General features: G+C 39.6%; 26 non-coding genes across 26 annotated transcripts; all 26 read right to left on the bottom strand.

Annotated features, from left to right (window-relative positions):
• Positions 1–351: 351 nt before the first annotated feature.
• Positions 352–423, bottom strand: Trnaw-cca (transfer RNA tryptophan (anticodon CCA)). The gene has a single exon. It is a non-coding gene; the product is annotated as a tRNA-Trp (tRNA).
• A 247-nt stretch (positions 424–670) lies between these two features.
• On the bottom strand, positions 671–742 carry Trnaw-cca (transfer RNA tryptophan (anticodon CCA)). The gene has a single exon. It is a non-coding gene; the product is annotated as a tRNA-Trp (tRNA).
• Positions 743–1943: 1201 nt separating this feature from the next.
• Trnaw-cca (transfer RNA tryptophan (anticodon CCA)) lies at positions 1944–2015 on the bottom strand. The gene has a single exon. It is a non-coding gene; the product is annotated as a tRNA-Trp (tRNA).
• Positions 2016–2897: 882 nt separating this feature from the next.
• Positions 2898–2969, bottom strand: Trnaw-cca (transfer RNA tryptophan (anticodon CCA)). The gene has a single exon. It is a non-coding gene; the product is annotated as a tRNA-Trp (tRNA).
• A 247-nt stretch (positions 2970–3216) lies between these two features.
• On the bottom strand, positions 3217–3288 carry Trnaw-cca (transfer RNA tryptophan (anticodon CCA)). Its single transcript has one exon. It is a non-coding gene; the product is annotated as a tRNA-Trp (tRNA).
• A 562-nt stretch (positions 3289–3850) lies between these two features.
• Trnaw-cca (transfer RNA tryptophan (anticodon CCA)) lies at positions 3851–3922 on the bottom strand. The gene has a single exon. It is a non-coding gene; the product is annotated as a tRNA-Trp (tRNA).
• Positions 3923–4169: 247 nt separating this feature from the next.
• Positions 4170–4241, bottom strand: Trnaw-cca (transfer RNA tryptophan (anticodon CCA)). Its single transcript has one exon. It is a non-coding gene; the product is annotated as a tRNA-Trp (tRNA).
• A 1517-nt stretch (positions 4242–5758) lies between these two features.
• Positions 5759–5830, bottom strand: Trnaw-cca (transfer RNA tryptophan (anticodon CCA)). The gene has a single exon. It is a non-coding gene; the product is annotated as a tRNA-Trp (tRNA).
• Positions 5831–7347: 1517 nt separating this feature from the next.
• On the bottom strand, positions 7348–7419 carry Trnaw-cca (transfer RNA tryptophan (anticodon CCA)). The gene has a single exon. It is a non-coding gene; the product is annotated as a tRNA-Trp (tRNA).
• Positions 7420–8617: 1198 nt separating this feature from the next.
• Positions 8618–8689, bottom strand: Trnaw-cca (transfer RNA tryptophan (anticodon CCA)). Its single transcript has one exon. It is a non-coding gene; the product is annotated as a tRNA-Trp (tRNA).
• Positions 8690–9571: 882 nt separating this feature from the next.
• On the bottom strand, positions 9572–9643 carry Trnaw-cca (transfer RNA tryptophan (anticodon CCA)). Its single transcript has one exon. It is a non-coding gene; the product is annotated as a tRNA-Trp (tRNA).
• A 247-nt stretch (positions 9644–9890) lies between these two features.
• Trnaw-cca (transfer RNA tryptophan (anticodon CCA)) lies at positions 9891–9962 on the bottom strand. Its single transcript has one exon. It is a non-coding gene; the product is annotated as a tRNA-Trp (tRNA).
• Positions 9963–10525: 563 nt separating this feature from the next.
• On the bottom strand, positions 10526–10597 carry Trnaw-cca (transfer RNA tryptophan (anticodon CCA)). Its single transcript has one exon. It is a non-coding gene; the product is annotated as a tRNA-Trp (tRNA).
• Positions 10598–10844: 247 nt separating this feature from the next.
• Positions 10845–10916, bottom strand: Trnaw-cca (transfer RNA tryptophan (anticodon CCA)). Its single transcript has one exon. It is a non-coding gene; the product is annotated as a tRNA-Trp (tRNA).
• A 247-nt stretch (positions 10917–11163) lies between these two features.
• On the bottom strand, positions 11164–11235 carry Trnaw-cca (transfer RNA tryptophan (anticodon CCA)). The gene has a single exon. It is a non-coding gene; the product is annotated as a tRNA-Trp (tRNA).
• A 565-nt stretch (positions 11236–11800) lies between these two features.
• Positions 11801–11872, bottom strand: Trnaw-cca (transfer RNA tryptophan (anticodon CCA)). Its single transcript has one exon. It is a non-coding gene; the product is annotated as a tRNA-Trp (tRNA).
• Positions 11873–14346: 2474 nt separating this feature from the next.
• On the bottom strand, positions 14347–14418 carry Trnaw-cca (transfer RNA tryptophan (anticodon CCA)). Its single transcript has one exon. It is a non-coding gene; the product is annotated as a tRNA-Trp (tRNA).
• Positions 14419–15935: 1517 nt separating this feature from the next.
• Trnaw-cca (transfer RNA tryptophan (anticodon CCA)) lies at positions 15936–16007 on the bottom strand. The gene has a single exon. It is a non-coding gene; the product is annotated as a tRNA-Trp (tRNA).
• Positions 16008–16254: 247 nt separating this feature from the next.
• On the bottom strand, positions 16255–16326 carry Trnaw-cca (transfer RNA tryptophan (anticodon CCA)). The gene has a single exon. It is a non-coding gene; the product is annotated as a tRNA-Trp (tRNA).
• Positions 16327–16573: 247 nt separating this feature from the next.
• Positions 16574–16645, bottom strand: Trnaw-cca (transfer RNA tryptophan (anticodon CCA)). The gene has a single exon. It is a non-coding gene; the product is annotated as a tRNA-Trp (tRNA).
• A 247-nt stretch (positions 16646–16892) lies between these two features.
• Positions 16893–16964, bottom strand: Trnaw-cca (transfer RNA tryptophan (anticodon CCA)). Its single transcript has one exon. It is a non-coding gene; the product is annotated as a tRNA-Trp (tRNA).
• Positions 16965–17211: 247 nt separating this feature from the next.
• Trnaw-cca (transfer RNA tryptophan (anticodon CCA)) lies at positions 17212–17283 on the bottom strand. Its single transcript has one exon. It is a non-coding gene; the product is annotated as a tRNA-Trp (tRNA).
• A 247-nt stretch (positions 17284–17530) lies between these two features.
• On the bottom strand, positions 17531–17602 carry Trnaw-cca (transfer RNA tryptophan (anticodon CCA)). The gene has a single exon. It is a non-coding gene; the product is annotated as a tRNA-Trp (tRNA).
• A 247-nt stretch (positions 17603–17849) lies between these two features.
• Trnaw-cca (transfer RNA tryptophan (anticodon CCA)) lies at positions 17850–17921 on the bottom strand. The gene has a single exon. It is a non-coding gene; the product is annotated as a tRNA-Trp (tRNA).
• A 1198-nt stretch (positions 17922–19119) lies between these two features.
• Trnaw-cca (transfer RNA tryptophan (anticodon CCA)) lies at positions 19120–19191 on the bottom strand. The gene has a single exon. It is a non-coding gene; the product is annotated as a tRNA-Trp (tRNA).
• A 566-nt stretch (positions 19192–19757) lies between these two features.
• Trnaw-cca (transfer RNA tryptophan (anticodon CCA)) lies at positions 19758–19829 on the bottom strand. The gene has a single exon. It is a non-coding gene; the product is annotated as a tRNA-Trp (tRNA).
• Between the last annotated feature and the right edge of the window lie 171 nt (positions 19830–20000).

Raw genomic sequence — 20000 nt, 5'->3', positions numbered from 1 at the left:
TTTCATAATTTAAGCAAAACAGCAAAACTTTGATGTGACCCCGATGTGATTTGAACACGCAACCTTCTGATCTGGAGTCAGACGCACTACCGTTGCGCCACAGGGCCGTCTCTTGAACTACTGCACAGTAATGTACTTTATGTACAAACATCGTCTCCATGCTCTCCATCAGCTTCATTTATAACACAACATTTTTCTGCTTTTCTCTCATGTCTTCCTACTCTTACATCGACTTTCCAATTGTAATAAGATATCATTAAATACAGAGAGAAATACGATGACAACCTGTAAACACACGCCTCTTCTTAAATACAATTTTCATTTACTGCTCAAAATAGCAAAACTTGAACGTGACCCCGACGTGATTTGAACACGCAACCTTCTGATCTGGAGTCAGACGCGCTACCGTTGCGCCACAGGGCCATCTGATAAGCCAATGCACTATAATGCACTTTAAGTACAATTATCTGCTCCATGCTCTACATCGGCTTTACTTTGCTATACTTTATGCATTTTCTACTCATATCCTAATCTTCTGACTTCCATTTTCAAATTGTAGCTATATATCATTCATTACAGACAGAACTACGATGACAACGCGACACCACACACTACTCTTTCTACACATACATGTTTTTCATAATTTAAGCAACACAGCAAAACTTTGATGTGACCCTGACGTGATTTGAACACGCAACCTTCTGATCTGGAGTCAGACGCGCTACCGTTGCGCCACAGGGCCATCTGATAAGTCAATGCACTATAATGCACTTTAAGTACAATTATCTGCTCCATGCTCTACATCGGCTTTACTTTGCTATACTTTATGCATTTTCTACTCATATCCTAATCTTCTGACTTCCATTTTCAAATTGTAGCTATATATCATTCATTACAGACAGAACTACGATGACAACGCGACACCACACACTACACTTTCTACACATACATGCTTTTCATAATTTAAGCAAAACAGCAAAACTTTGATGTGACCCCAACGTGATTTGAACACGCAACCTTCTGATCTGGAGTCAGACGCGCTACCGTTGCGCCACAGGGCCATCTGATAAGCCAATGCACTATAATGCACTTTAAGTACAATTATCTGCTCCATGCTCTACATCGGCTTTACTTTGCTATACTTTATGCATTTTCTACTCATATCCTAATCTTCTGACTTCCATTTTCAAATTGTAGCTATATATCATTCATTACAGACAGAACTACGATGACAACGCGACACCACACACTACTCTTTCTACACATACATGTTTTTCATAATTTAAGCAAAACAGCAAAACTTTGATGTGACCCCGACGTGATTTGAACACGCAACCTTCTGATCTGGAGTCAGACGCACTACCGTTGCGCCACAGGGCCATCTGATAAGCCAATGCACTATAATGCACTTTAAGTACAATTATCTGCTCCATGCTCTACATCGGCTTTACTTTGCTATACTTTATGCATTTTCTACTCATATCCTAATCTTCTGACTTCCATTTTCAAATTGTAGCTATATATCATTCATTACAGACAGAACTACGATGACAAGGCGACACCACACACTACTCTTTCTACACATACATGTTTCTCATAATTTAAGCAAAACAGCAAAACTTTGATGTGACCCCGATGTGATTTGAACACGCAACCTTCTGATCTGGAGTCAGACGCACTACCGTTGCGCCACAGGGCCGTCTCTTGAAGTACTGCACAGTAATGTACTTTATGTACAAACATCGTCTCCATGCTCTACATCAGCTTCATTTATAACACAACATTTTTCTGCTTTTCTCTCATGTCTTCCTATTCTTACATCGACTTTCCAATTGTAATAACATATCATTAAATACAGAGAGAAATACGATGACAACCTGTAAACACACGCCTCTTCTTAAATACAATTTTCATTTACTGCTCAAAATAGCAAAACTTTGATGTGACCCCGACGTGATTTGAACACGCAACCTTCTGATCTGGAGTCAGACGCGCTACCGTTGCGCCACAGGGCCATCTGATAAGCCAATGCACTATAATGCACTTTAAGTACAATTATCTGCTCCATGCTCTACATCGGCTTTACTTTGCTATACTTTATGCATTTTCTACTCATATCCTAATCTTCTGACTTCCATTTTCAAATTGTAGCTATATATCATTCATTACAGACAGAACTACGATGACAACGCGACACCACACACTACTCTTTCTACACATACATGTTTTTCATAATTTAAGCAAAACAGCAAAACTTTGATGTTACCCCGACGTGATTTGAACACGCAACCTTCTGATCTGGAGTCAGACGCGCTACCGTTGCGCCACAGGGCCATCTGATAAGCCAATGCACTATAATGCACTTTAAGTACAATTATCTGCTCCATGCTCTACATCGGCTTTACTTTGCTATACTTTATGCATTTTCTACTCATATCCTAATCTTCTGACTTCCATTTTCAAATTGTAGCTATATATCATTCATTACAGACAGAACTACGATGACAAGGCGACACCACACACTACTCTTTCTACACATACATGTTTCTCATAATTTAAGCAAAACAGCAAAACTTTGATGTGACCCCGATGTGATTTGAACACGCAACCTTCTGATCTGGAGTCAGACGCACTACCGTTGCGCCACAGGGCCGTCTCTTGAAGTACTGCACAGTAATGTACTTTATGTACAAACATCGTCTCCATGCTCTACATCAGCTTCATTTATAACACAACATTTTTCTGCTTTTCTCTCATGTCTTCCTATTCTTACATCGACTTTCCAATTGTAATAAGATATCATTAAATACAGAGAGAAATACGATGACAACCTGTAAACACACGCCTCTTCTTAAATACAATTTTCATTTACTGCTCAAAATAGCAAAACTTTGATGTGACCCCGACGTGATTTGAACACGCAACCTTCTGATCTGGAGTCAGACGCGCTACCGTTGCGCCACAGGGCCATCTGATAAGCCAATGCACTATAATGCACTTTAAGTACAATTATCTGCTCCATGCTCTACATCGGCTTTACTTTGCTATACTTTATGCATTTTCTACTCATATCCTAATCTTCTGACTTCCATTTTCAAATTGTAGCTATATATCATTCATTACAGACAGAACTACGATGACAACGCGACACCACACACTACTCTTTCTACACATACATGTTTTTCATAATTTAAGCAAAACAGCAAAACTTTGATGTGACCCCGACGTGATTTGAACACGCAACCTTCTGATCTGGAGTCAGACGCGCTACCGTTGCGCCACAGGGCCATCTGATAAGCCAATGCACTATAATGCACTTTAAGTACAATTATCTGCTCCATGCTCTACATCGGCTTTACTTTGCTATACTTTATGCATTTTCTACTCATATCCTAATCTTCTGACTTCCATTTTCAAATTGTAGCTATATATCATTCATTACAGACAGAACTACGATGACAACGCGACACCACACACTACTCTTTCTACACATACATGTTTCTCATAATTTAAGCAAAACAGCAAAACTTTGATGTGACCCCGATGTGATTTGAACACGCAACCTTCTGATCTGGAGTCAGACGCACTACCGTTGCGCCACAGGGCCGTCTCTTGAAGTACTGCACAGTAATGTACTTTATGTACAAACATCGTCTCCATGCTCTACATCAGCTTCATTTATAACACAACATTTTTCTGCTTTCTCTCATGTCTTCCTATTCTTACATCGACTTTCCAATTGTAATAAGATATCATTAAATACAGAGAGAAATACGATGACAACCTGTAAACACACGCCTCTTCTTAAATACAATTTTCATTTACTGCTCAAAATAGCAAAACTTTGATGTGACCCCGACGTGATTTGAACACGCAACCTTCTGATCTGGAGTCAGACGCGCTACCGTTGCGCCACAGGGCCATCTGATAAGCCAATGCACTATAATGCACTTTAAGTACAATTATCTGCTCCATGCTCTACATCGGCTTTACTTTGCTATACTTTATGCATTTTCTACTCATATCCTAATCTTCTGACTTCCATTTTCAAATTGTAGCTATATATCATTCATTACAGACAGAACTACGATGACAACGCGACACCACACACTACTCTTTCTACACATACATGTTTTTCATAATTTAAGCAAAACAGCAAAACTTTGATGTGACCCCGACGTGATTTGAACACGCAACCTTCTGATCTGGAGTCAGACGCGCTACCGTTGCGCCACAGGGCCATCTGATAAGCCAATGCACTATAATGCACTTTAAGTACAATTATCTGCTCCATGCTCTACATCGGCTTTACTTTGCTATACTTTATGCATTTTCTACTCATATCCTAATCTTCTGACTTCCATTTTCAAATTGTAGCTATATATCATTCATTACAGACAGAACTACGATGACAACGCGACACCACACACTACTCTTTCTACACATACATGTTTCTCATAATTTAAGCAAAACAGCAAAACTTTGATGTGACCCCGATGTGATTTGAACACGCAACCTTCTGATCTGGAGTCAGACGCACTACCGTTGCGCCACAGGGCCGTCTCTTGAAGTACTGCACAGTAATGTACTTTATGTACAAACATCGTCTCCATGCTCTACATCAGCTTCATTTATAACACAACATTTTTCTGCTTTTCTCTCATGTCTTCCTATTCTTACATCGACTTTCCAATTGTAATAAGATATCATTAAATACAGAGAGAAATACGATGACAACCTGTAAACACACGCCTCTTCTTAAATACAATTTTCATTTACTGCTCAAAATAGCAAAACTTGAACGTGACCCCGACGTGATTTGAACACGCAACCTTCTGATCTGGAGTCAGACGCGCTACCGTTGCGCCACAGAGCCATCTGATAAGCCAATGCCCTAAAATGCACTTTAAGTACAAATACCTGCTCCATGCTCTACATCGGCTTTACTTTGCTATACTTTATCCATTTTCTACTCATATCCTAATCTTCTGACTTCCGTTTTCAAATTGTAGCTATATATCATTCATTACAGACAGAACTACGATGACAACGCGACACCACACACTACTCTTTCTACACATACATGTTTTTCATAATTTAAGCAAAACAGCAAAACTTTGATGTTACCCCGACGTGATTTGAACACGCAACCTTCTGATCTGGAGTCAGACGCGCTACCGTTGCGCCACAGGGCCATCTGATAAGCCAATGCACTATAATGCACTTTAAGTACAATTATCTGCTCCATGCTCTACATCGGCTTTACTTTGCTATACTTTATGCATTTTCTACTCATATCCTAATCTTCTGACTTCCATTTTCAAATTGTAGCTATATATCATTCATTACAGACAGAACTACGATGACAAGGCGACACCACACACTACTCTTTCTACACATACATGTTTCTCATAATTTAAGCAAAACAGCAAAACTTTGATGTGACCCCGATGTGATTTGAACACGCAACCTTCTGATCTGGAGTCAGACGCACTACCGTTGCGCCACAGGGCCGTCTCTTGAAGTACTGCACAGTAATGTACTTTATGTACAAACATCGTCACCATGCTCTACATCAGCTTCATTTATAACACAACATTTTTCTGCTTTTCTCTCATGTCTTCCTATTCTTTCATCGACTTTCCAATTGTAATAACATATCATTAAATACAGAGAGAAATACGATGACAACCTGTAAACACACGCCTCTTCTTAAATACAATTTTCATTTACTGCTCAAAATAGCAAAACTTTGATGTGACCCCGACGTGATTTGAACACGCAACCTTCTGATCTGGAGTCAGACGCGCTACCGTTGCGCCACAGGGCCATCTGATAAGCCAATGCACTATAATGCACTTTAAGTACAATTATCTGCTCCATGCTCTACATCGGCTTTACTTTGCTATACTTTATGCATTTTCTACTCATATCCTAATCTTCTGACTTCCATTTTCAAATTGTAGCTATATATCATTCATTACAGACAGAACTACGATGACAACGCGACACCACACACTACTCTTTCTACACATACATGTTTTTCATAATTTAAGCAAAACAGCAAAACTTTGATGTGACGCCGACGTGATTTGAACACGCAACCTTCTGATCTGGAGTCAGACGCGCTACCGTTGCGCCACAGGGCCATCTGATAAGCCAATGCACTATAATGCACTTTAAGTACAATTATCTGCTCCATGCTCTACATCGGCTTTACTTTGCTATACTTTATGCATTTTCTACTCATATCCTAATCTTCTGACTTCCATTTTCAAATTGTAGCTATATATCATTCATTACAGACAGAACTACGATGACAACGCGACACCACACACTACTCTTTCTACACATACATGTTTCTCATAATTTAAGCAAAACAGCAAAACTTTGATGTGACCCCGATGTGATTTGAACACGCAACCTTCTGATCTGGAGTCAGACGCACTACCGTTGCGCCACAGGGCCGTCTCTTGAAGTACTGCACAGTAATGTACTTTATGTACAAACATCGTCTCCATGCTCTACATCAGCTTCATTTATAACACAACATTTTTCTGCTTTTCTCTCATGTCTTCCTATTCTTACATCGACTTTCCAATTGTAATAAGATATCATTAAATACAGAGAGAAATACGATGACAACCTGTAAACACACGCCTCTTCTTAAATACAATTTTCATTTACTGCTCAAAATAGCAAAACTTGAACGTGACCCCGACGTGATTTGAACACGCAACCTTCTGATCTGGAGTCAGACGCGCTACCGTTGCGCCACAGAGCCATCTGATAAGCCAATGCCCTAAAATGCACTTTAAGTACAAATACCTGCTCCATGCTCTACATCGGCTTTACTTTGCTATACTTTATCCATTTTCTACTCATATCCTAATCTTCTGACTTCCATTTTCAAATTGTAGCTATATATCATTCATTACAGACAGAACTACGATGACAACGCGACACCACACACTACTCTTTCTACACATACATGTTTTTCATAATTTAAGCAAAACAGCAAAACTTTGATGTGACCCCGATGTGATTTGAACACGCAACCTTCTGATCTGGAGTCAGACGCACTACCGTTGCGCCACAGGGCCGTCTCTTGAAGTACTGCACAGTAATGTACTTTATGTACAAACATCGTCTCCATGCTCTACATCAGCTTCATTTATAACACAACATTTTTCTGCTTTTCTCTCATGTCTTCCTATTCTTACATCGACTTTCCAATTGTAATAAGATATCATTAAATACAGAGAGAAATACGATGACAACCTGTAAACACACGCCTCTTCTTAAATACAATTTTCATTTACTGCTCAAAATAGCAAAACTTGAACGTGACCCCGACGTGATTTGAACACGCAACCTTCTGATCTGGAGTCAGACGCGCTACCGTTGCGCCACAGGGCCATCTGATAAGCCAATGCACTATAATGCACTTTAAGTACAATTATCTGCTCCATGCTCTACATCGGCTTTACTTTGCTATACTTTATGCATTTTCTACTCATATCCTAATCTTCTGACTTCCATTTTCAAATTGTAGCTATATATCATTCATTACAGACAGAACTACGATGACAACGCGACACCACACACTACTCTTTCTACACATACATGTTTCTCATAATTTAAGCAAAACAGCAAAACTTTGATGTGACCCCGATGTGATTTGAACACGCAACCTTCTGATCTGGAGTCAGACGCACTACCGTTGCGCCACAGGGCCGTCTCTTGAAGTACTGCACAGTAATGTACTTTATGTACAAACATCGTCTCCATGCTCTACATCAGCTTCATTTATAACACAACATTTTTCTGCTTTTCTCTCATGTCTTCCTATTCTTACATCGACTTTCCAATTGTAATAAGATATCATTAAATACAGAGAGAAATACGATGACAACCTGTAAACACACGCCTCTTCTTAAATACAATTTTCATTTACTGCTCAAAATAGCAAAACTTGAACGTGACCCCGACGTGATTTGAACACGCAACCTTCTGATCTGGAGTCAGACGCGCTACCGTTGCGCCACAGAGCCATCTGATAAGCCAATGCCCTAAAATGCACTTTAAGTACAAATACCTGCTCCATGCTCTACATCGGCTTTACTTTGCTATACTTTATCCATTTTCTACTCATATCCTAATCTTCTGACTTCCATTTTCAAATTGTAGCTATATATCATTCATTACAGACAGAACTACGATGACAACGCGACACCACACACTACTCTTTCTACACATACATGTTTTTCATAATTTAAGCAAAACAGCAAAACTTTGATGTGACCCCGATGTGATTTGAACACGCAACCTTCTGATCTGGAGTCAGACGCACTACCGTTGCGCCACAGGGCCGTCTCTTGAAGTACTGCACAGTAATGTACTTTATGTACAAACATCGTCTCCATGCTCTACATCAGCTTCATTTATAACACAACATTTTTCTGCTTTTCTCTCATGTCTTCCTATTCTTACATCGACTTTCCAATTGTAATAAGATATCATTAAATACAGAGAGAAATACGATGACAACCTGTAAACACACGCCTCTTCTTAAATACAATTTTCATTTACTGCTCAAAATAGCAAAACTTGAACGTGACCCCGACGTGATTTGAACACGCAACCTTCTGATCTGGAGTCAGACGCGCTACCGTTGCGCCACAGGGCCATCTGATAAGCCAATGCACTATAATGCACTTTAAGTACAATTATCTGCTCCATGCTCTACATCGGCTTTACTTTGCTATACTTTATGCATTTTCTACTCATATCCTAATCTTCTGACTTCCATTTTCAAATTGTAGCTATATATCATTCATTACAGACAGAACTACGATGACAACGCGACACCACACACTACACTTTCTACACATACATGTTTTTCATAATTTAAGCAAAACAGCAAAACTTTGATGTGACCCCGACGTGATTTGAACACGCAACCTTCTGATCTGGAGTCAGACGCGCTACCGTTGCGCCACAGAGCCATCTGATAAGCCAATGCACTATAATGCACTTTAAGTACAATTATCTGCTCCATGCTCTACATCGGCTTTACTTTGCTATACTTTATGCATTTTCTACTCATATCCTAATCTTCTGACTTCCATTTTCAAATTGTAGCTATATATCATTCATTACAGACAGAACTACGATGACAACGCGACACCACACACTACTCTTTCTACACATACATGTTTCTCATAATTTAAGCAAAACAGCAAAACTTTGATGTGACCCCGATGTGATTTGAACACGCAACCTTCTGATCTGGAGTCAGACGCACTACCGTTGCGCCACAGGGCCGTCTCTTGAAGTACTGCACAGTAATGTACTTTATGTACAAACATCGTCTCCATGCTCTACATCAGCTTCATTTATAACACAACATTTTTCTGCTTTTCTCTCATGTCTTCCTATTCTTACATCGACTTTCCAATTGTAATAACATATCATTAAATACAGAGAGAAATACGATGACAACCTGTAAACACACGCCTCTTCTTAAATACAATTTTCATTTACTGCTCAAAATAGCAAAACTTGAACGTGACCCCGACGTGATTTGAACACGCAACCTTCTGATCTGGAGTCAGACGCGCTACCGTTGCGCCACAGGGCCATCTGATAAGCCAATGCACTATAATGCACTTTAAGTACAATTATCTGCTCCATGCTCTACATCGGCTTTACTTTGCTATACTTTATGCATTTTCTACTCATATCCTAATCTTCTGACTTCCATTTTCAAATTGTAGCTATATATCATTCATTACAGACAGAACTACGATGACAACGCGACACCACACACTACTCTTTCTACACATACATGTTTTTCATAATTTAAGCAAAACAGCAAAACTTTGATGTGACCCCGACGTGATTTGAACACGCAACCTTCTGATCTGGAGTCAGACGCGCTACCGTTGCGCCACAGGGCCATCTGATAAGCCAATGCACTATAATGCACTTTAAGTACAATTATCTGCTCCATGCTCTACATCGGCTTTACTTTGCTATACTTTATGCATTTTCTACTCATATCCTAATCTTCTGACTTCCATTTTCAAATTGTAGCTATATATCATTCATTACAGACAGAACTACGATGACAACGCGACACCACACACTACTCTTTCTACACATACATGTTTTTCATAATTTAAGCAAAACAGCAAAACTTTGATGTGACCCCGATGTGATTTGAACACGCAACCTTCTGATCTGGAGTCAGACGCACTACCGTTGCGCCACAGGGCCGTCTCTTGAAGTACTGCACAGTAATGTACTTTATGTACAAACATCGTCTCCATGCTCTACATCAGCTTCATTTATAACGCAACATTTTTCTGCTTTTCTCTCATGTCTTCCTATTCTTACATCGACTTTCCAATTGTAATAAGATATCATTAAATACAGAGAGAAATACGATGACAACCTGTAAACACACGCCTCTTCTTAAATACAATTTTCATTTACTGCTCAAAATAGCAAAACTTGAACGTGACCCCGACGTGATTTGAACACGCAACCTTCTGATCTGGAGTCAGACGCGCTACCGTTGCGCCACAGGGCCATCTGATAAGCCAATGCACTATAATGCACTTTAAGTACAATTATCTGCTCCATGCTCTACATCGGCTTTACTTTGCTATACTTTATCCATTTTCTACTCATATCCTAATCTTCTGACTTCCATTTTCAAATTGTAGCTATATATCATTCATTACAGACAGAACTACGATGACAACGCGACACCACACACTACTCTTTCTACACATACATGTTTTTCATAATTTAAGCAAAACAGCAAAACTTTGATGTGACCCCGACGTGATTTGAACACGCAACCTTCTGATCTGGAGTCAGACGCGCTACCGTTGCGCCACAGGGCCATCTGATAAGCCAATGCACTATAATGCACTTTAAGTACAATTATCTGCTCCATGCTCTACATCGGCTTTACTTTGCTATACTTTATGCATTTTCTACTCATATCCTAATCTTCTGACTTCCATTTTCAAATTGTAGCTATATATCATTCATTACAGACAGAACTACGATGACAACGCGACACCACACACTACTCTTTCTACACATACATGTTTTTCATAATTTAAGCAAAACAGCAAAACTTTGATGTGACCCCGACGTGATTTGAACACGCAACCTTCTGATCTGGAGTCAGACGCGCTACCGTTGCGCCACAGGGCCATCTGATAAGCCAATGCACTATAATGCACTTTAAGTACAATTATCTGCTCCATGCTCTACATCGGCTTTACTTTGCTATACTTTATGCATTTTCTACTCATATCCTAATCTTCTGACTTCCATTTTCAAATTGTAGCTATATATCATTCATTACAGACAGAACTACGATGACAACGCGACACCACACACTACTCTTTCTACACATACATGTTTTTCATAAAATTTAAGCAAAACAGCAAAACTTTGATGTGACCCCGATGTGATTTGAACACGCAACCTTCTGATCTGGAGTCAGACGCACTACCGTTGCGCCACAGGGCCGTCTCTTGAAGTGCTGCACAGTAATGTACTTTATGTACAAACATCGTCTCCATGCTCTACATCAGCTTCATTTATAACACAACATTTTTCTGCTTTTCTCTCATGTCTTCCTATTCTTACATCGACTTTCCAATTGTAATAAGATATCATTAAATACAGAGAGAAATACGATGACAACCTGTAAACACACGCCTCTTCTTAAATACAATTTTCATTTACTGCTCAAAATAGCAAAACTTGAACGTGACCCCGACGTGATTTGAACACGCAACCTTCTGATCTGGAGTCAGACGCGCTACCGTTGCGCCACAGGGCCATCTGATAAGCCAATGCCCTAAAATGCACTTTAAGTACAAACACCTGCTCCATGCTCTACATCGGCTTTACTTTGCTATACTTTATGCATTTTCTACTCATATCCTAATCTTCTGACTTCCATTTTCAAATTGTAGCTATATATCATTCATTACAGACAGAACTACGATGACAACGCGACACCACACACTACTCTTTCTACACATACATGTTTTTCATAATTTAAGCAAAACAGCAAAACTTTGATGTGACCCTGACGTGATTTGAACACGCAACCTTCTGATCTGGAGTCAGACGCGCTACGGTTGCGCCACAGGGCCATCTGATAAGCCAATGCACTATAATGCACTTTAAGTACAATTATCTGCTCCATGCTCTACATCGGCTTTACTTTGCTATACTTTATGCATTTTCTACTCATATCCTAATCTTCTGACTTCCATTTTCAAATTGTAGCTATATATCATTCATTACAGACAGAACTACGATGACAACGCGACACCACACACTACTCTTTCTACACATACATGCTTTTCATAATTTAAGCAAAACAGCAAAACTTTGATGTGACCCCGACGTGATTTGAACACACAACCTTCTGATCTGGAGTCAGACGCACTACCGTTGCGCCACAGGGCCATCTGATAAGCCAATGCACTATAATGCACTTTAAGTACAATTATCTGCTCCATGCTCTACATCGGCTTTACTTTGCTATACTTTATGCATTTTCTACTCATATCCTAATCTTCTGACTTCCATTTTCAAATTGTAGCTATATATCATTCATTACAGACAGAACTACGATGACAACGCGACACCACACACTACTCTTTCTACACATACATGTTTTTCATAATTTAAGCAAAACAGCAAAACTTTGATGTGACCCCGACGTGATTTGAACACGCAACCTTCTGATCTGGAGTCAGACGCACTACCGTTGCGCCACAGGGCCGTCTCTTGAGGTACTGCACAGTAATGTACTTTATGTACAAACATCGTCTCCATGCTCTCCATCAGCTTCATTTATAACACAACATTTTTCTGCTTTTCTCTCATGTCTTCCTATTCTTACATCGACTTTCCAATTGTAATAAGATATCATTAAATACAGAGAGAAATACGATGACAACCTGTAAACACACGCCTCTTCTTAAATACAATTTTCATTTACTGCTCAAAATAGCAAAACTTGAACGTGACCCCGACGTGATTTGAACACGCAACCTTCTGATGTGGAGTCAGACGCGCTACCGTTGCGCCACAGGGCCATCTGATAAGCCAATGCACTATAATGCACTTTAAGTACAATTATCTGCTCCATGCTCTACATCGGCTTTACTTTGCTATACTTTATGCATTTTCTACTCATATCCTAATCTTCTGACTTCCATTTTCAAATTGTAGCTATATATCATTCATTACAGACAGAACTACGATGACAACGCGACACCACACACTACTCTTTCTACACATACATGTTTTTCATAATTTAAGCAAAACAGCAAAACTTTGATGTGACCCCGACGTGATTTGAACACACAACCTTCTGATCTGGAGTCAGACGCACTACCGTTGCGCCACAGGGCCATCTGATAAGCCAATGCACTATAATGCACTTTAAGTACAATTATCTGCTCCATGCTCTACATCGGCTTTACTTTGCTATACTTTATGCATTTTCTACTCATATCCTAATCTTCTGACTTCCATTTTCAAATTGTAGCTATATATCATTCATTACAGACAGAACTACGATGACAACGCGACACCACACACTACTCTTTCTACACATACATGTTTTTCATAATTTAAGCAAAACAGCAAAACTTTGATGTTACCCCGACGTGATTTGAACACGCAACCTTCTGATCTGGAGTCAGACGCGCTACCGTTGCGCCACAGGGCCGTCTCTTGAGGTACTGCACAGTAATGTACTTTATGTACAAACATCGTCTCCATGCTCTACATCAGCTTCATTTATAACACAACATTTTTCTGCTTTTCTCTCATGTCTTCCTATTCTTACATCGACTTTCCAATTGTAATAAGATATCATTAAATACAGAGAGAAATACGATGACAACCTGTAAACACACGCCTCTTCTTAAATACAATTTTCATTTACTGCTCAAAATAGCAAAACTTGAACGTGACCCCGACGTGATTTGAACACGCAACCTTCTGATGTGGAGTCAGACGCGCTACCGTTGCGCCACAGGGCCATCTGATAAGCCAATGCACTATAATGCACTTTAAGTACAATTATCTGCTCCATGCTCTACATCGGCTTTACTTTGCTATACTTTATGCATTTTCTACTCATATCCTAATCTTCTGACTTCCATTTTCAAATTGTAGCTATATATCATTCATTACAGACAGAACTACGATGACAACGCGACACCACACACTACTCTTTCTACACATACATGTTTTTCATAATTTAAGCAAAACAGCAAAACTTTGATGTGACCCCGACGTGATTTGAACACGCAACCTTCTGATCTGGAGTCAGACGCGCTACCGTTGCGCCACAGGGCCATCTGATAAGCCAATGCACTATAATGCACTTTAAGTACAATTATCTGCTCCATGCTCTACATCGGCTTTACTTTGCTATACTTTATGCATTTTCTACTCATATCCTAATCTTCTGACTTCCATTTTCAAATTGTAGCTATATATCATTCATTACAGACAGAACTACGATGACAACGCGACACCACACACTACTCTTTCTACACATACATGTTTCTCATAATTTAAGCAAAACAGCAAAACTTTGATGTGACCCCGATGTGATTTGAACACGCAACCTTCTGATCTGGAGTCAGACGCACTACCGTTGCGCCACAGGGCCGTCTCTTGAAGTAGTGCACAGTAATGTACTTTATGTACAAACATCGTCTCCATGCTCTACATCAGCTTCATTTATAACACAACATTTTTCTGCTTTTCTCTCATGTCTTCCTATTCTTACATCGACTTTCCAATTGTAATAAGATATCATTAAATACAGAGAGAAATACGATGACAACCTGTAAACACACGCCTCTTCTTAAATACAATTTTCATTTACTGCTCAAAATAGCAAAACTTGAACGTGACCCCGACGTGATTTGAACACGCAACCTTCTGATCTGGAGTCAGACGCGCTACCGTTGCGCCACAGAGCCATCTGATAAGCCAATGCCCTAAAATGCACTTTAAGTACAAATACCTGCTCCATGCTCTACATCGGCTTTACTTTGCTATACTTTATCCATTTTCTACTCATATCCTAATCTTCTGACTTCCATTTTCAAATTGTAGCTATATATCATTCATTACAGACAGAACTACGATGACAACGCGACACCACACACTACTCTTTCTACACATACATGTTTTTCATAATTTAAGCAAAACAGCAAAACTTTGATGTGACCCCGATGTGATTTGAACACGCAACCTTCTGATCTGGAGTCAGACGCACTACCGTTGCGCCACAGGGCCGTCTCTTGAAGTACTGCACAGTAATGTACTTTATGTACAAACATCGTCTCCATGCTCTACATCAGCTTCATTTATAACACAACATTTTTCTGCTTTTCTCTCATGTCTTCCTATTCTTACATCGACTTTCCAATTGTAATAAGATATCATTAAATACAAAGAGAAATACGATGACAACCTGTAAACACACGCCTCTTCTTAAATACAATTTTCATTTACTGCTCAAAATAGCAAAACTTGAACGTGACCCCGACGTGATTTGAACATGCAACCTTCTGATCTGGAGTCAGACGCGCTACCGTTGCGCCACAGGGCCATCTGATAAGCCAATGCACTATAATGCACTTTAAGTACAATTATCTGCTCCATGCTCTACATCGGCTTTACTTTGCTATACTTTATGCATTTTCTACTCATATCCTAATCTTCTGACTTCCATTTTCAAATTGTAGCTATATATCATTCATTACAGACAGAACTACGATGACAACGCGACACCACACACTACTCTTTCTACACATACATGTTGTTCATAATTTAAGCAAAACAGCAAAACTTTGATGTGACCCCGACGTGATTTGAACACGCAACCTTCTGATCTGGAGTCAGACGCGCTACCGTTGCGCCACAGGGCCATCTGATAAGCCAATGCACTATAATGCACTTTAAGTACAATTATCTGCTCCATGCTCTACATCGGCTTTACTTTGCTATACTTTATGCATTTTCTACTCATATCCTAATCTTCTGACTTCCATTTTCAAATTGTAGCTATATATCATTCATTACAGACAGAACTACGATGACAACGAGACACCACACACTACACTTTCTACACATACATGCTTTTCATAATTTAAGCAAAACAGCAAAACTTTGATGTGACCCCGACGTGATTTGAACACGCAACCTTCTGATCTGGAGTCAGACGCGCTACCGTTGCGCCACAGGGCCATCTGATAAGCCAATGCACTATAATGCACTTTAAGTACAATTATCTGCTCCATGCTCTACATCGGCTTTACTTTGCTATACTTTATGCATTTTCTACTCATATCCTAATCTTCTGACTTCCATTTTCAAATTGTAGCTATATATCATTCATTACAGACAGAACTACGATGACAACGAGACACCACACACTACACTTTCTACACATACATGCTTTTCATAATTTAAGCAAAACAGCAAAACTTTGATGTGACCCCGACGTGATTTGAACACGCAACCTTCTGATCTGGAGTCAGACGCGCTACCGTTGCGCCACAGGGCCATCTGATAAGCCAATGCACTATAATGCACTTTAAGTACAATTATCTGCTCCATGCTCTACATCGGCTTTACTTTGCTATACTTTATGCATTTTCTACTCATATCCTAATCTTCTGACTTCCATTTTCAAATTGTAGCTATATATCATTCATTACAGACAGAACTACGATGACAACGCGACACCACACACTACTCTTTCTACACATACATGTTGTTCATAATTTAAGCAAAACAGCAAAACTTTGATGTGACCCCGACGTGATTTGAACACGCAACCTTCTGATCTGGAGTCAGACGCGCTACCGTTGCGCCACAGGGCCATCTGATAAGCCAATGCACTATAATGCACTTTAAGTACAATTATCTGCTCCATGCTCTACATCGGCTTTACTTTGCTATACTTTATGCATTTTCTACTCATATCCTAATCTTCTGACTTCCATTTTCAAATTGTAGCTATATATCATTCATTACAGACAGAACTACGATGACAACGCGACACCACACACTACTCTTTCTACACATACATGTTGTTCATAATTTAAGCAAAACAGCAAAACTTTGATGTGACCCCGACGTGATTTGAACACGCAACCTTCTGATCTGGAGTCAGACGCGCTACCGTTGCGCCACAGGGCCATCTGATAAGCCAATGCACTATAATGCACTTTAAGTACAATTATCTGCTCCATGCTCTACATCGGCTTTACTTTGCTATACTTTATGCATTTTCTACTCATATCCTAATCTTCTGACTTCCATTTTCAAATTGTAGCTATATATCATTCATTACAGACAGAACTACGATGACAACGAGACACCACACACTACACTTTCTACACATACATGCTTTTCATAATTTAAGCAAAACAGCAAAACTTTGATGTGACCCCGACGTGATTTGAACACGCAACCTTCTGATCTGGAGTCAGACGCGCTACCGTTGCGCCACAGGGCCATCTGATAAGCCAATGCACTATAATGCACTTTAAGTACAATTATCTGCTCCATGCTCTACATCGGCTTTACTTTGCTATACTTTATGCATTTTCTACTCATATCCTAATCTTCTGACTTCCATTTTCAAATTGTAGCTATATATCATTCATTACAGACAGAACTACGATGACAACGAGACACCACACACTACACTTTCTACACATACATGCTTTTCATAATTTAAGCAAAACAGCAAAACTTTGATGTGACCCCGACGTGATTTGAACACGCAACCTTCTGATCTGGAGTCAGACGCGCTACCGTTGCGCCACAGGGCCATCTGATAAGCCAATGCACTATAATGCACTTTAAGTACAATTATCTGCTCCATGCTCTACATCGGCTTTACTTTGCTATACTTTATGCATTTTCTACTCATATCCTAATCTTCTGACTTCCATTTTCAAATTGTAGCTATATATCATTCATTACAGACAGAACTACGATGACAACGCGACACCACACACTACTCTTTCTACACATACATGTTTCTCATAATTTAAGCAAAACAGCAAAACTTTGATGTGACCCCGATGTGATTTGAACACGCAACCTTCTGATCTGGAGTCAGACGCACTACCGTTGCGCCACAGGGCCGTCTCTTGAAGTACTGCACAGTAATGTACTTTATGTACAAACATCGTCTCCATGCTCTACATCAGCTTCATTTATAACACAACATTTTTCTGCTTTTCTCTCATGTCTTCCTATTCTTACATCGACTTTCCAATTGTAATAAGATATCATTAAATACAGAGAGAAATACGATGACAACCTGTAAACACACGCCTCTTCTTAAATACAATTTTCATTTACTGCTCAAAATAGCAAAACTTGAACGTGACCCCGACGTGATTTGAACACGCAACCTTCTGATCTGGAGTCAGACGCGCTACCGTTGCGCCACAGAGCCATCTGATAAGCCAATGCCCTAAAATGCACTTTAAGTACAAATACCTGCTCCATGCTCTACATCGGCTTTACTTTGCTATACTTTATCCATTTTCTACTCATATCCTAATCTTCTGACTTCCATTTTCAAATTGTAGCTATATATCATTCATTACAGACAGAACTACGATGACAACGCGACACCACACACTACTCTTTCTACACATACATGTTTTTCATAATTTAAGCAAAACAGCAAAACTTTGATGTGACCCCGATGTGATTTGAACACGCAACCTTCTGATCTGGAGTCAGACGCACTACCGTTGCGCCACAGGGCCGTCTCTTGAAGTACTGCACAGTAATGTACTTTATGTACAAACATCGTCTCCATGCTCTACATCAGCTTCATTTATAACACAACATTTTTCTGCTTTTCTCTCATGTCTTCCTATTCTTACATCGACTTTCCAATTGTAATAAGATATCATTAAATACAAAGAGAAATACGATGACAACCTGTAAACACACGCCTCTTCTTAAATACAATTTTCATTTACTGCTCAAAATAGCAAAACTTGAACGTGACCCCGACGTGATTTGAACACGCAACCTTCTGATCTGGAGTCAGACGCGCTACCGTTGCGCCACAGGGCCATCTGATAATCCAATGCACTATAATGCACTTTAAGTACAATTATCTGCTCCATGCTCTACATCGGCTTTACTTTGCTATACTTTATGCATTTTCTACTCATATCCTAATCTTCTGACTTCCATTTTCAAATTGTAGCTATATATCATTCATTACAGACAGAACTACGATGACAACGCGACACCACACACTACTCTTTCTACACATACATGTTTTTCATAATTTAAGCAACACAGCAAAACTTTGATGTGACCATGACGTGATTTGAACACGCAACCTTCTGATCTGGAGTCAGACGCGCTACCGTTGCGCCACAGGGCCATCTGATAAGCCAATGCACTATAATGCACTTTAAGTACAATTATCTGCTCCATGCTCTACATCGGCTTTACTTTGCTATACTTTATGCATTTTCTACTCATATCCTAATCTTCTGACTTCCATTTTCAAATTGTAGCTATATATCATTCATTACAGACAGAACTACGATGACAACGCGACACCACACACTACTCTATCTACACATACATGTTTTTCATAATTTAAGCAACACAGCAAAACTTTGATGTGACCCTGACGTGATTTGAACACGCAACCTTCTGATCTGGAGTCAGACGCGCTACCGTTGCGCCACAGGGCCATCTGATAAGTCAATGCACTATAATGCACTTTAAGTACAATTATCTGCTCCATGCTCTACATCGGCTTTACTTTGCTATACTTTATGCATTTTCTACTCATATCCTAATCTTCTGACTTCCATTTTCAAATTGTAGCTATATATCATTCATTACAGACAGAACTACGATGA

This window comes from Haliotis asinina, chromosome 2 (genome assembly GCF_037392515.1).
Source record: "Haliotis asinina isolate JCU_RB_2024 chromosome 2, JCU_Hal_asi_v2, whole genome shotgun sequence".
Lineage (NCBI taxonomy): Eukaryota > Metazoa > Mollusca > Gastropoda > Lepetellida > Haliotidae > Haliotis > Haliotis asinina.
This window is presented reverse-complemented; position numbering and strand designations above follow the sequence as displayed.